Source organism: Trichomycterus rosablanca, chromosome 17 (genome assembly GCF_030014385.1).
Source record: "Trichomycterus rosablanca isolate fTriRos1 chromosome 17, fTriRos1.hap1, whole genome shotgun sequence".
In the NCBI taxonomy this organism is placed as follows: Eukaryota; Metazoa; Chordata; class Actinopteri; order Siluriformes; family Trichomycteridae; genus Trichomycterus; species Trichomycterus rosablanca.
Window position 1 is genome coordinate 12130762 of NC_086004.1, and position 13259 is coordinate 12144020.

The following is a 13259-nucleotide window of genomic DNA, read 5'->3' on the forward strand; positions in this document are numbered from 1 at the left end:
ATGAAGTTGACCAGATAAAACATGAAATATCTCAGGTTCATCATGTCTGCAATCAAATAAAAGTCAAAGTAAATGTGAGAAACTGTGTTTTTTTTTTATTATTTGCTTTTTCCATGCCGCCCCAACTTTTTCTGATTTGGGGTTGAATTATACTTATTTTCAGTGTATAAGTGTCAAAAACACCCTCATTATTTTACATTAGCCTAAAATATATGCAGTTTCACTGGACCACGGAACGCATTAACAGGTTTCCCATACATCCTTATGGGAAAAAATACCTTAAAACTCAACACATTTAAATGTGTTATGATTACATTTAGGTAATCAGCCAAGATTTGAAGTAGATTTTCAATCATTAGGCTGTTCAAGCACCCTCAATATGTTCATGCTACTAAAAGAACCTCTGTTCTAATCCAGAATGATGTTGGAGACCCACCTGTTGAACTAATTCACATTTCCGATCTCTCGAACCTGCACTTGGCACCGTTAAATGAGTGCCCCACAAGCCTCAAATCTGTCTTCTGAGCACAGCTTAACCTACATTTCTGATTTACAGTGAAGGCCGGTCAGATTAACTGATTGGCATGAAATTCAATAGAGGACTGTGGCAAAGATCAGCACCGACAAGTAATCTTGTAAATTGAAAAAATAAATATTGAGGAATTCGAAGGCTGTGCTGAATTTCCTGTTGTGCTGATATAGGGCTTACTTTAGAAATACTAGGCGCAAAAGAAGAAAACATCAGGTACAAAGTGGCAACCCATTACATGGCAAACCTCAGTCATTTATTTACACCTAGAGGGGTATTTTAGAGTAGTCAATTTACCTAGCAGCATTTTTAAGAAGGTTGCGGTAGACTACCTAGAGCAGGAGTATCTGCCAGTGTTTTAATGAAGAATGCATTTAATAACCCAGTAATCAATGCTGTATACTTTATGTAAACTGTATTGTATTATACATGCAATTTCATTTATCCTATGCTATTTTTGTATACACCGATCAGCCATAACATTAAAACCACCTCCTTGTTTCTACACTCACTGTCCATTTTATCAGCTCCACTTATCATATAGAAGCCCTTTGTTGTTCTACAATTACTGACTGTAGTCCATCTGTTTCTCTTTATGCATTGTTGACCCCCTTTAATGCTGTTCTTCAATGGTCAGGACTCTCCCAGGACCACTACAGAGCAGGTATTATTTGGGTGGTGGATCATTCTCAGCATTGCAGTGACACTGACATGGTGGTGGTGTGTTAGTGTGTGTTGTGCTGGTATGAAAGGATTAGACACAGCAATGCTGAGTCACTGCTGGACTGAGAATAGTCCACCAATCAAAAATATCCAGCCAACAGCACCCTGTGGGCAGCGTCCTGTGACTACTGATAAAGGTAGTACAGCAGCAGCAGTAGATGAGCGATCATCTCTGACTTTACATCTACAAGGTGGACCAACTAGGTAGGAGTGTCTAATATAGTGGACAATAGAGCTGCTGTGTCTGATCCACTTATACCAGCACAACACTCACTGACACACCACCACCATGTCAGTGTCACTGCAGTGCTGAGAATGATCCACCACCTAAATAATACCTGCTCTGTGGTGGTTCTGTGGTGGTCCTGTGGGGTTCCTGACCATTGAAGAACATCATAAAAGGGGGGGAACAAAGCATGCAGAGAAACAGATGGACTACAGTCAGTAATTGTAGAACTACAAAGTGCTTCTATATGGTAAGTGGAGCTGATAAAATGGACAGTGAGTGTAGAAACAAGGAGGTGGTTTTAATGTTATGGCTGATCGGTGTATATACATCTCTGTAGCACTCACATAAATCAGAAGACAGAAGTCACTGTTAATTAAATGAGTTGCTAAACAACATACAAAGGCAACATGAGGAAAATGATTTTCCGCTCTGATTAGATTAGATAAAATTGTTCTACCTATTTTTTAATATAGTAGGCTAGAGATTGGAAATACACCCACTGTGATAGGAAAAATGAAATACTGTGTGATAAATGACAATTATTTCACATATTTAAATGATAATGAGATTGCAGGCATGTAGGCATTCATTACATAATTCATGGAAAACAATGTTTATTTTTGTCAGCCTGTCCAACCACATATAGTGTAAAATGTAAAATAATACAATTACTGACTGTAGTCCATCTGTTTCTCTACATACTTTGTTAGCCCCCTTTCACCCAGTTCTTCAATGGTCAGGACTCTCCCAGGACCACTACAGATCAGGTATTATTTGGGTGGTGAATCATTTTTAGCACTGCTGTGACACTGACATGGTGGTGGTGTGTTAGTGTGTGTTGTGCTGGTATGAGTGGATAAGACACAACAGCGCTGATGGAGTTTTTAAACACCTCACTGTCACTGCTGGACTGAGAATAGTCCACCAACCAAATATATCCAGCCAACAGTGCCCCATGGGCAGCGTCCTGTGACCACTGGCGAAGGTCTAGAAGATGACCAACTCAAACAGCAGCAATAGATGAGCTAGGTAGGAGTGTCTAATAGAGTGGACAGTGAGTGGACACGGTATTTAAAAACTCCAGCAGTGCTGCTGTGTCTGATCCACTCATACCAGCACAACACACACTAACACACCACCACCATGTCAGTGTCACTGCAGTGCTGAGAATGATCCACCACCTAAATAATACCTGCTCTGTGGTGGTCCTGACCATTGAAGAACAGCATGAAAGGGGGCTAACAAAGCATGTAGAGAAACAGATGGACTACAGTCAGTAATTGTAGAACTACAAAGTGCTTCTATATGGTAAGTGGAGCTTATAAAATGGACAGTAAGTGTAGAAACAAGGAGGTGGGTTTTAATGTCACCCTACCCCATCAGTTTGAAGCAGCCTTCGAGCTCTTTAGATCAACTTTGCAGGTGGGTCAGCGTAAGATGGATAGGAAACTGTCCCCAAGTTCCTGCAGTACCCTGACAAGATTTTTTAAAATGGCAGCGTGGAGGGTAAAGATGGAGTACTTAGAGAAGCATCCCTCAAGATAACGCAAAAGTATCTAGCACTTACAATTAAAGTTCAGCAGAGGTAGGCATCTAGTACATTGGCATGCACCATCAGAGGGGCAGCGAGACGAAATCCGTCTGGCGTCTGACCGAGCAGACAGCTGTTTGGTCCCAAAGCTTGATAGCCCACTAATGGACAAAGCAGCCCTGTCTGTTGTCTCTGAGCCTGGCTGGAGGGGATATATTGATAATCTCCATGAGGATGTCTGAATCCCCACAAGGGCTCCAAAACCAGTTCTCTGGGAACTGTCGGGCTTTCTACTCTGACGCTGTTGCACAGCTAAGTCGGAAAACACCAGACTCCTTCTGGCAGTTTGAAGCACCTCAAGTGCTGGTGTAATAGAAAGACAGAGAAATGTGGCTCTGTGGGTCCAGGCCCCTGCTGTGTCTGAAGTGCTAATTTGAACTTAGGAAGAACCTTGTGAATTTGTGATTCTTCTTCCTGCAAACAGGGCAGGCAGGCAGGCAGGCCAGTGTTTAAGCTGTTGCTTTTATTATAAGAACAGTACATGAAGGGTGTTATCCCGTAGATCTGTTGCCAGCACATTGTGGAGCACATTTAGACAGGTATTGTGGTTTCAAGCTGCTGTTTATCTTGCTCCTATTGTTCTGGGATGAACAGAAAAATCTATTAACATACAACCCCAAATAAAAAAGTTTCTTACATGTACTTTGACTTTTATTTCACTGCAGACAGGATGAACGTGAGATATTTTATGTTTTATCTGCTCAACCTCATTTCATTTCTTAATAAACATCCATTCCTGCATTTCAGACCTGCAACACATTCCAAAAAAAGTTGGCACAGTAAAGTATTTACCACTTTGAATTGTTGCCATTCCTTTTCACCACACTTAAAAGACAGGTCAGGACTGCAGGCAGGCCAGTCCAGTACCCGTACCCTCTTCTTCCATAGCCATGCCTTTGTAATGTGTGCCGCATGTGGTTTTGCATTGTCTTGTTGAAAAATGCATGGACGTCCCTGGTAAAGATGACGTCTTGAAGGCAGCATATGTTGCTCTAAGATCTTAATGTACTTTTCTGCATTAATGCTGCCATCACAGAAGTGTAAATGACCTTTGCCAAGGGCACTGACACAGCCCCATACTCTGACAGACCCTGGCTTTTGGACTTGTTGTTGATAACAGTCTGGATGGTCCTTTTCGTCTTTGGTCCAGAGCACACAACGTTAATTTTTTCAAAAAAAGACCTGGAATGCTGATTCATCTGACCACAATACACATTTCCATTGTGTGATGGTCCATCCTAGATGCCTCCGAGCCCAAAAAAGTTGACGCCACTTTTGGACATGGTTAACATAAGGCTTCTTTTTTGCACAATAAAGGTTTAAGTGGTATTTGTGCAAAGGTTTGCCAAAGTAATCCCTCACCCATGTGATTATATCAGCTATTGTTGAGTGGCGGTTCTTGATGCAGTGCCGTCTGAGGGATCGAAGATCACGAGTGTTCAGCTTAAGCTTGAGCCCTTGGCCTTTACGCACTGAAATTCCTCCCGATTCCTTGAATTGTTTAATGATATTATGAACTTTAGAGGGAGAAATATGCAAATCCCTTCCAATCTTTCTTTGAGGTACATTGTTTTTAAACATTTCAATAATTCCTCTCACGCATTTATTGATAAACTGGAGATCCTCTGATCATCTTTGCTCATCAAAGACTCAGCCTTTCCTGGATGCTGCTTTTGTTCCAAACCATGATTACAATCCCCTTTTTGGAATCACATCATTATTTAGTTTTTTCATCTCATTAGTAGCCCTAAATTGCCCCCGTCCCAACTTTTTTTGGAATGTGTTGCAGGCCTGAAATGCAGGAATGGAGGTTTATTAACAAATAAAATGAAGCTGAGCAGACAAAACATTAAATATCCTGGGTTCAAACTGTCTGCAATCAAATAAAACACCGCATTTTTATTTTATTTGCATTTTCCATACTGTCCCAACTTTTTTGACAGTTAGGGATGACACTTTACTGAAGCCCTGAGTTAACCAAGTCCAGAAGCAGCATCAAGTTCTCTAGGCTTTGAGGCATCTGGGATGGACCATAATACAGAGGAAACGTGTATTGTGCTCAGACGAATCCGTATTCCTGATCTTTTCTGAAAGAAATGGATAAAGTGCGCTCTGGACCATAGGCAAAAAGGGTCATCCAGACTGTTATCAGCAACAAGTCTAAAAGCCAGGGTCTTATTATTGCAGAAAAGTACACTGAGATCTTAAAGCCACATCTTTTCAACAGGACAATGCAAAACCACCTGCTGCACACATTACAAAGGCATGGCAGGGGAAGAAAAGAGTACGAGTACTGGACTGGCCTGCCTGAGAGAATGTGTGGAGAGTTCATAAATGAAAAGCCTTGTACTGTTGCACACCTTAAGAGGTGTTTGCAGGAAGAATGGGACAAAATAACACTTGAAACACTTTATTACTTGGTATTCTTGGTGCCAAAACTTTTTAAGTGTCTGTTAGGTAAAATATCAAGGTGTCCATAAACTTTTGGTGACTTTTGGTGTCCTTTGTTGCAACAGAGGTACTCATTTCAGCACCTCAGAATCCTACCAACTTCAACACCCCTAACCAAACACTTGGTTCTGTGCTATGCTTGTAAATAATTCTCTTTATGCTCCACCATTTGAGTTTCAGGCTCAGATTCTCACGTACACATCAGCTATATAAGCTCTCTTCTTTATATAATAAACTGGAAGCTTACTCTGTCTGTGTGTGTGTGTGTGTGTGTGTGTGTGTGATGAGTGTTCTAACAGTGTTGTTAGAAGGTATGACAGTTTAACAAAGTGGTAAATGCTTTACTGTCAAATGTGTTGCAGGCCTGAAATGCAAGAATGGATGTTTATTAATAAATAAAATGAAGTTGACTGAACAAAATAAAGAAGGAAAAAAAATCTTGTGTGTTGTGATCATTCTTACTGTATAATAATAACAACAACAACAACAACAACAATAATAATAATTATTATTATTAATAACAATAATAATAATAATAATTATTATTATTATTATTGACCTAAAAATTGATGCTATAATTATTATAATTATTATTGACCTTAAAAACATATTTTTTTTAATTATATGAGTTATTCAATTTATAATAGCAAAGCAGAAGCCAGTATGAATGAGCCCGGATGGCATTATTATTATTATTATAATAACATTATAATAATTATTATAATTAGAAGAAAAATGCCAATAATAATAACATTTATTATTATTATTATTGACCTTAAAAACATATTTTTTTAATTATATGAGTTAATTATTGATATAGCAGAGCACAAGCTTGTATGAATTAGGATGGTGTTGTTATTATTATAATAATAATATAATAATTATTATAATTATAAAAAAATACCAATAATAATAATAACAATAATTCAAAAACAGATATTTTTAATATGTTATTCAATTTATAACAGCAGAGCAGAAGCCTGTATGAATTAGGATAGTGTTGTTATTATTATAATAATAATATAATAATTATTATAATTGGAATAAAAATACCAATGATAATAATAACAATAATTCAAAAACAAATATTTTTAATATGTTATTCAATTTATAATAACAGAGCAGAAGCCTGTATGAATTAGCCCGGATGGTGTTATAATTATTATTATTATAATAACATTATAATAATTATTATAATTAGAAGAAAAATACCAATAATAATAACATTGATTATTATTATTATTGACCTTAAAAACATATTTTTTTGATTATATGAATTAATTATTGATATAGCAGAGCACAAGCTTGTATGAATTAGGATGGTGTTATTATTATAATAATAATATAATAATTATTATAATTAGAATAAAAATACCAATAATAATAATAATAATAATAATAATTATTATTATTATTACTATTGACCTCAAAAACAAATATTTTTTTATTTATATGAATAATTTAATTGATAAAAGCAGAAGAGCATTGATAAGAGCAGAAGTCTGTATGAATTAATGAATTAGACCGGATGGTATTATTATTATTATTATTATTATTATTATTATTATTATTATTATTATATTATAATATAATAATTATTATTATAACTATAATAAAAATAACAATAATAATAATAATTATTATTATTGACCTCAAAAACAAAAATCTTTTATTATGTAAGTTATTGAACTGATAATAGCAGAGCAGAAGCCTTTATAAATTAGTCCAGATTGCATTATATAATAATAATAATAATAATAATAATAATAATAATAATAATAATTACTATTATTATTTTTATTATTATTATCGACCTTAAAACATATTTTTTTAAATCATATAAGTTAATTATTGATAATAGCAACGCAGAAGCCTGTATGAATTAGACCAGATGGCATTATTATTATTATTATTATTATTGACCTTAAAAACATATATATTTTTTTAATTATATGAGTTATTTAATTGATAATAGCAGTTAACAAGCCTGTATAAATTAGCCCAGATGGTGTTATTATTATTATAATAACATTATAATAATTATTATAATTAAAATAAAAATACCAATACTAACATTTATTATTTTTTACTTTTAACTTTTAATTATATGAGTTATTTAATTGATAGTAGCACAAGCCAGTATGAACTAGACCAGATAGCATATTTTAGGTCATGGTCCAAAATTCATATTACCTTTGCACTTAAAAAAACAGGATTAATAAATGGAACAGATTATTTAGAAGCTTTATCCAGAGTTACTTATCACACTCTGACAGAGCCTGATGCCCATGGTGTTAGCAAGAGCCGTAAGTGGGTCAGCAGCAAGAACCACAGTGACCACACTCCAATACTCCAGGAGAAACTAGCCCAGCGCCGATGAACTAACCATGCTGGGCGACAAAGATTTAATGCCAAAGGACGGGTGGATTAGTCCACAAACCCCTGAGTCAGTTACCTCTGAAGGTGCTGCCAGTTTTTAAGGAGGAATTTTAAGGTCACGCTGTACACCTCCGTAGTCGACAGCAAGTAAAAAAAAGGGAAGGGAAGAGGCAAAAAACAAGAGGAAGATGACTGGCAGCCTGACATGGTGTCAAGTTGGGGTAAATAATGGATAGCATTTATTACCTGGACAAAGGGTTGGGACATGAAACTACAAGGAGTCTCACATGAGATAGAATAAAGTAAATAAAGTGAGTTTTAGGTTTTTATTTATTTATTATTGTATTATTTTATGCATTATATGCACAGATGTTATTCAGGGATTCTCAAATTCAGAAACTGTGTACCAGAATTAAGAGAGGAAATTCATTGACAGTGGTGGTCTAAAGAGCTTGAAATCTGGCTCTGCTGTGGAGCCACTGTTGAGCCCTCCAGCAAGGCCCCTAACCCTCTCAGCTCCAAGAATGCTGTACAATAGCTGACCCTGCGCTCTCACCCGTGCTGGGATATGCGGAAAAGCATGTACTTAAGCTGTACATGTGTATATGTATTATGTGAAATAATCTGCCCTAGATTATTATTATTATACATTTTAATGCTTTAAGGCTCCAGTAAACCTGAACGCCATCACCAAATAAAGAAAATGTATTAACAGTGGTAAATCTAAACTAAATTATGTAGTTGTGCTGCACACCCCTTTCACCTTCTCCGTGTTTTATTATGTTACAGACTCATTCTATAATAGATCGAGTTCTTTTTTTGCCTCAAACACACAATTCCTACACACAATTACCAATAATTACGAAGTGAAAACAGGGTTTATAAAATATGCAATTTTACTTTACTTACAAAAATAATTTATTTAGGGGTTACATATCTGTACACACCCTTAACCTAATACTTGGTTGATGCACCTTTGGCAGCAATTACAGCTTCAAGCCGTCTTGGGAAAGAATCTACGAGCTTGGCACACTTGTTTCTGGACATTTTTGCCCATTTCTCTTGGCATATCCCTGCAAGCTCCGTCAGGTTGGATGGGGAGCGTCGGTACACAGCCATTTCCAGCTCCTTCCACAGATGTTCGATTGGATTCAGGTCTGGGCTCTGTCTGGGCCACTCAGGGACATTCACAGACTTTCTCCGAAGCCACTCCTTTGTTCTCTTGGCTGTGTGCTTCGGGTCGTTGTCATGTTGGAATGTTTGCTAAACCTTTGCCCCAGTCTGAGGTCCAGAGCGCTCTGGAACAGGTTTTCTTAAAGGATCTCGGTGTACTGGGCTGCATTCATCTTTCCCTCTATCAGGACTAGTCTCCCTGGTACAGCTGCTGAAAAACATCCCCATGTCATGATGCTGCCACCACCGTGCTTCACTGTAGGGATGGCATTAGCCAGGTGATGAGTGGTTGCAAAAATGTCAAGAATCTTGTTTCTCATGGTTCGAGAGTCCTCTAGGTGCCTTTTGCCTTGACACAATAATGTTTCTGAGGTCTGCAGATAATTCCTTTGACCCCATGGCTTGGAGTTTGCTCTGATATGCACTGTCAACTGTGGGACCTTATATAGGCAGGTGTTGGCAATCCCTAATCATATATATATACAGTGCCTGGCCAAAAAAAAAGGTCACACACAATATTTGGTTGGACCGCCTTTAGCTTTGATTACGGCACGCATTCGCTGTGGCATCGTTTCCACAAGCTTCTGCAATGTCACAACATTTATTTCTGTCCAGAGTTGCATAAATTTTCCCCCCAAGATCTTGTATTGATGATGGGAGATTTGGACCACTGTGCAAAGTCTTCTCCAGCACATCCCAAAGATTCTCAATGGGGTTCAGGTCTGGACTCTGTGGTGGCCAATCCATGTGTGAAAATGATGTCTCATGCTCCCTGAACCACTCTTTCACAGTTTAAGCTCGATGAATCCTGGCATTGTCATCTTGGAACATGCCCGTGCCATCAGGGAAGAAAAAATCCATTGATGGAATAACCTGGTCGTTCAGATTCAGGTAGTCAGCTGACCTCATTCTTTGGGCACATAACGTTGCTGAACCTAGACCTGACCGACTGCAGTAACCCCAGAATATAGCACTGCCTCCACAGGCTTGTACGGTAGGCACTAGGCATGATGGATGCATCACTTCAGCCACCTCTCTTCTTATCCTGATGCGCCCATCACTCTAGAACAGGGTAAATCTGGACTCAGCAGGCCACATGACCTTCTTCCATTGCTCCAGAGTCCAATCTTTATGCTCCCTAGCAAATTGAAGTCGTTTTTGCCGGTTAGCCTCACTGACAAGTGGTTTTCTCAAGGCTACACAGCTGTTTAGTCCCAATCCCTTGAGTTCCCTTCACATTGTGCGTGTGGAAATGCTCTTACTTTCACTATTAAACATATCCCTGAGTTCTACTGTAGTTTTTCTACTATTTGATTTCACCAAACGTTTAAGTGATTGCCGATCACGATCATTCAAGATTTTTTTCCGACCACATTCCTTCCTCGAAGATGATGTTTCCCCACTGTCCTTCTACTTTTTAATAATGCGTTGGACAGTTCTTAACCTGATTTTAGTAGTTTCAGCAATCTCCTTAGATGTTTTCTCTGCTTGATGCATGCCAATAATTTGACCCTTCTGAAACAGATTAACATCTTTTCCACGACCACAGGATGTGTCTTTCGACATGGTTGATTAACAAATGAGAATCTACTCACTGCATCAGTTAGGGTTAAATAACTTGTTGCCAGCTGAAACAATCACCCATGCAGTAATTATCCAATCGGAGGCTCTTACCTATTTGCTTAGTTAAATCCAGGTGGTGACCTTTTTTTTTGGCCAGGCAGTGTATATATATAAATAAAGGCAGCATTATTATTATATTATTATCATTATGCATTTTAATGCTCTAGGACTCCAGTGAACTGAAAGCCATCACCAAATAAAGAAAACTTATAACAGTGGTGAATCTACGCAGAGGCCAGTAGTGTACTAAAATTCAGTTTAACAACTTACCCAAAATGCCACAGTCTTCAGTTCCTTAGATCCCAAAAAAGATTTGGTATTTTTGGTTTCCTTTGTTACAAAAAGGGGAAATATGCTCTATTCAGTGTGAATGAGTATAGGCAATAACAGTGGCTCACACTGTAATAGTTACAGACCTGCAAAGAAACATATTTGCCATATTTGCAGTGTTGAATATTTTTGGTATTTTACAGTGTAAACTTCAAGATCCTAAACACAAAGTTACATTTGATTTATAAAGCATACTTTAGTTAATTCCATTCATAATCATTTAAAAATGTGCCAAGAATTGTGGCATTTTTAATGCATTTTTCCCAATAGTCCTCCTAATCTACTCACTTACTAAGCCTCTTATCTTAATCAGGGTTGTGGGGGGTGTTGAAGCCTATCCCAGCTCTCAATGGGAGCAAGACACACAGAAACACCCTGGACAGTGTGCCAGTCTATTGAAGGGCACTCTACTGCTGCTGACTTCCACTCCTGACCGAAAAGGGCTGTGACTATCACACTCACCCTTTGCCAATTGTACAGTAGCCGACCACTTCTTTTTTATATGGCAATTGGTGCATCAATCATGTATGGAGAGTCACGCACCACTCTCCATTATGCCCCGTCTATGTGCAAGTACGATCAACCTTTAGCCAGCAGCTTCCAGCATTCCCACCCTCGGATGAGCCAGTCGTTGTCTGTTTAGGTGTCTGGCCTAGCAGAGCAGAGCAGAGATGAGATGAGATTCGAACACGTCTATTGTCATGAAATACATGTACTTCAAGTAGAGGTTAGATTTCTCTTAGAATTGTATTATTTGATAAAACAAAAAAACCCAAATATTTGCCATGAGGTGCTGACAATCCTGGAGCTAGCTGTATATGATATACGAGGAATCTTCAAAAAGTTTCCGCACTTTTATATTTTGGTTGGAAACGGTGAGGGTGCAAGGAGTAGTAATTGGTTGTGTCTGAGAGACTTTAGTGCCATCTGATTTCCACCTTTTTGGACGCTCAAAGAAGCTTTAAGGGGAAGAAGATTTTCATGTGATGATGATGTGAAAGCAGCTGTGCATCAGTGGCTAAAACATTTTTTTTTTGTTGGTACAACACTAGGAAAAATGCATCGGAAGGTGACTGTAGAAAAGTGATGTCATTTGTTTTTAAATTCTTAATAAATAGAGAAAAAAAGTGTACCCACGTATACTAATATTGAGCAAACTCTGAACCATGGGGTCAAAGGAATTAAGCCACTCCTTTGTTCTCTTGGCTGTGTGCTTCAGGTTCGTTGTCATGTTAGAGGTAAACCTTCGCCCTAGTCTGAGGTCCAGCGCTCTGGAGCAGGTTTTCTTCAAGGATCTCAATGTATGTACGTAGGTGCATTTTTCTTTCCCTCTATTAGGACTAGTCGCCTCAGTCCAGCTGCTGAAAAACATTCCCATGTCATGATGCTGCCACCACTATGCTTCACTGTAGACATGGCATTAGCCAGGTGATGAGCGGTGCCTGGTTTTCTCCAGACGTGACGCTTGGTATTCAGGCCAAAAATTTTAATTTTGGTTTCATCAGACCAGAGAATCTTGTTTCTCGTGGTTTGAGAGTCCTCTAGGTGCCTTTTGGTAAACTTTTACTAAGGAGTGGCTTCCGTCTGGTTGCTGCCTGGATGGTTGATCTTCTGATCAACAAGAATACGCTGGAGCTCTGTCAGAGTGACCCCCGGGGGTTCTGCTCACCTCCCTGGTCTCTTTTTTTTTTGGTGGTTCCAAACTTCTTCCATTTACAAATGATGGTGGTCACTGTGCTCTTTGGGACCTGTAAAGCTGCAGAATTTTTTCTGTACCCTTCTCCAGAACTATGCCTTGACACAATCCTGTTCCTGAGGTCTGCAGGTAATTCCTTTGACCCCATGGCTTGGAGTTTGCTCTGACATGATCTGTTGACTGTGGGACCTTATATAGGCAGGTGTTGGCAATCCCCAATCATGTCCAATCAATTACATTTACCACAGGTGGACTCCAATTAAATTGTAGAAACATCTCAAGCAGTATCAGTGAAAATAAAATGCACCTTAGCTCATATCAAAGGGTGTGCAGACTTGTGTACATACTGATTTTTAATAAATTAGCACAAATGTCTAAAAACCTGTTTTCACTTTGTCATTGTGGGCTATTTTGTGACAAAAAAAAAAACTTAATCTATTATAAAATGAGTCTGTAATGTAATAAAACGTAGAGAAGGTGAAAGGGGTGTGCAGACTTTCCGGCTTGACTGTATACCTTGATGTTCTTTGTTGCT